Source organism: Lolium rigidum, chromosome 1 (genome assembly GCF_022539505.1).
Source record: "Lolium rigidum isolate FL_2022 chromosome 1, APGP_CSIRO_Lrig_0.1, whole genome shotgun sequence".
Lineage (NCBI taxonomy): Eukaryota > Viridiplantae > Streptophyta > Magnoliopsida > Poales > Poaceae > Lolium > Lolium rigidum.
The window spans coordinates 233,189,181-233,192,503 of NC_061508.1; positions in this window are offsets into that span (position 1 = coordinate 233,189,181).

Below are 3,323 nucleotides of genomic sequence, written 5' to 3' on the forward strand. Positions count from 1 at the left end.
GATCTGGCCGCAGACTGACCCAGGTCAGAACCGGCGGCTTGACGCCTACCAGGCCCAAGCCAACGAGAGGAAGGCCCAACTAGCGGGCTCCGGCGTTGGAGGTGGCACCACCAGGACGAATCACGACCTCCGACACCACCATGGAGCACAAATTGAAGCTCGATTCGCTGCAATTGGGAGGAGAGGTGAGGAGACGGGAAGCATGTTGGAGGCTGAAGGAGGCCCGCCGCCACCGTAGGCTGACCGGCTTCCACCGGCGGCGGCGGTGAGGAAGGGGCGCAGGGAGGAGGCGGCGCGGCGGCGTGTGAAGCCTCTGTTTCTTTCTTGTTTTGGTATGAGTTGCGCTTGCGCAACTATTTCATTCTTTCTGTTTAACTTGTCAAGTGATTCAGGCTTAGCTGGTTGTTAGTACGTGTTACATGGTCACATGGTCGTGACATATCCACCCGAAAACTAGAGTTCAGCCAAACATTATACTGTAAAAAAAAAATGAAACAGTGTCTAGGAGGAACTAGAACACTATTGATATAGTAGAAGCGGGACTTGGCGTGACAATTCCAAAATTCGTCCCTGACAGGGATCGAACTCTGGTCGTTAGGGTGCGCCACTACGACCCTAACCACTGGGCTAAGCCCACGTCGTCCAAACATTATACTGTAACATTGCTTCTCATCTCGATGTAATTTCATTGGAACTTATGTGTGCTTTAGAAGCGGGGAGGGCACAAGTATTTTTGTGTAATATAACGTGGTTCTCAAATCAATCTCTTGGTTGCAAGCTACACACACCTAACCAATTCATCCTATCATTTCAAACTTTTGATCTAAAACCGTTATGGCTTTGTATGCCAGTATCATTTGACTTATTCGGTAATTTTACACATACAAAATACCTGATTTCTCTCTCGAAAACATATTCCTGAACTAAGATGGGGTTTTATGGGGTTTATACGAGAGGTGCAACTCTCGTAGACAAGCTAGATCCTGAGTTTTTGGAACCACCTTCATACAAACCACTCAATTATCAAATGGAATGTTACCAGTTCAATGCATATACGGTTTGCATGAGCTTGTATAGAGGCCCTAGGTCAATCCAATTAGATTGTGTTCTACTTACCATGTAGCCGATACCTTGCCTAATGTCAACGATAACAATCATTGTCATTAACATATTACATGCTCAACCACCAATAGTGTAGTTCAGGGTGAATAAGAGGCAGAGATAGACCGCATGCCCCAAGGATCTCGGCGGACTAGGGCGTGGTTTTTTATTTGATAATTTAATGTACTTGGGCTTCGGCTTGTCCTGAGTTAGGTTGTATCTCTCTCAAAACTGCCTTCTTCAAGGACAGAGATTTGGTGCACACGGGCACCCGTGATCCCTATTTAAAAAATAATTAAAAATTACATTTCTAAGTTTCAGAAAAATCTAAAAATAAATTATGATGTAGCCAGTATTATATTCTACAAACATGTAAATTTTCAGATGGAAATAATTTATATTTTAGGCTACACAAAAATAACAAATTTGTAGATCTGAGTATAGTGATTCAGATTTTCAAAAAAAATCAGACTTTATCATTTTTGTGTAGCTCGGAAAACAAAATATTTGTATTTGAGATTTTGTACGTTAGTGGGATACATCATCAGCTCCTTTTAGAATTTTGCTACAGAATTTTTTTAAACACATAAATCTAATTTTTGATTTTTTTTAATACGGCAAGAGCACTGGTGCCGAAGATCCAAAATGACTTTTCGCTTCTTCAACCTCGAAAAAAACTGCCTTCTTGGTTTTTGTAGACTATGTTGGACTCGTGTATATGTATACCATGTACCGTAAAAGATTATCGTAGCACACTCGATGTGGTAAGCTTCGTATTTTCAAGTGACATATGTCACCTGCAATTCAAAAATGTCTATTTTATTTGGATGCAAGGAAAATAGCAATAAGAATCGGAATGCGTGCATTAGAAATTTCAGATGTTATATTTTCTTATGGTATAAGTAGTGTGTTGTATACTCCCTCCGTCCAGGATTTCTAGGCTTCTAATGAAAAACAGCAAGACCAAGGCAGCAGATTAGTGGTTCGTTTCCTGGAGCCAAAAACGTTTGTTTCAACCAACCAGAAAATAGTTTCCATATTTTCTCCATAAAAGCCCAGTAATTACGGCCATGCAAATCGTCGCATGGATGCAGGAAAAAACCCGAACGAAATCTGCGCGGCTGAGAGAAATTTCTGGCGCTATTTTTTCGTGGCATGCATTGGCAGTTTGGATTTTTTTGGTCTCTCCTTCCTTCCCCGCGAGGCAGAACTTCCTTCCCCGCCGAGCTGAGCTTTCCTTCCGCGCCCAGACTGCCAAAAATCATGGCGGCAATTGTTGTTTTGATTTCCAAAAGGATCACTGTTATATACGGCATCTCCTCGTCTCCTCTCTTCTGCATCTCATCGCGTCCTCTCCTCTCGCTTCCTCTCCCGTCCCCAATGGCCGAAGAACCACCAGAGAGCTCGTCGCGGCGGAGTACTGGAACCCTCGGGTTGTCTGGTCTACGATCAGCGGCGCCGTTCGTGAATGGATCCTTGCTGGAGAGGCCCGTTCGCCGTACAGGCGCTCCACCGTCGATTCCTGTGCGGCGCGTCGGCCTCATGCGCCCGCACGGCTCTTCTCTCATCGGCGGCAGCGGCAGTCTTTTCTCCTTTCCTTCGGCGGGACAAGGTAGTGGAAGCGGCAGTGGACAAGGGAGCGGCGGTGGACAAGGGAGCGGCGGTGGACAAGGGAGCGGCGGCGGAACAAGGACGCGCGGACCATGTCGACGTCGCCGTGAAGAAACTAGGGCAAACAACGTCGTCCCTGTCGCCGTGGACCCTCCGCTGAACTTCGGAGGGGGTTTCTGCGTCGACATGCACTCCAGCTTCTTCAACACTAGAGGTACTTGATCACTGTAGTTTCTGTTTTACATGACGCACTCCCTGGTAGTTCATGTTTAGGGTTTAGATGATCACTGGAGTTTCTGTTTTAGATGATGCACTCCCTGGTAGTTTCTGTTTAGGGTTAAGATGATCAGCCTAGTTTCTGTTTTACATGATCACTCTAGAAACCATGAATTCTGTTTTAGATTAGATGAATTCTGCTGTAGTTTAGTTCTATTTTAGATGAAAACTGTTTTAGATGAATTCTATTGTAGTTTAGTTCTGTTTTAGATAAAACTGTTTACTGTTTACTGTTTTCTGTTTTAGATGAATTCTGCTGTAGTTTAGTTCTATTTTAGATAAAACTGTTTTAGATGAATTCTGCTGTAGTTTAGTTCTGTTTTAGATAAAACTGT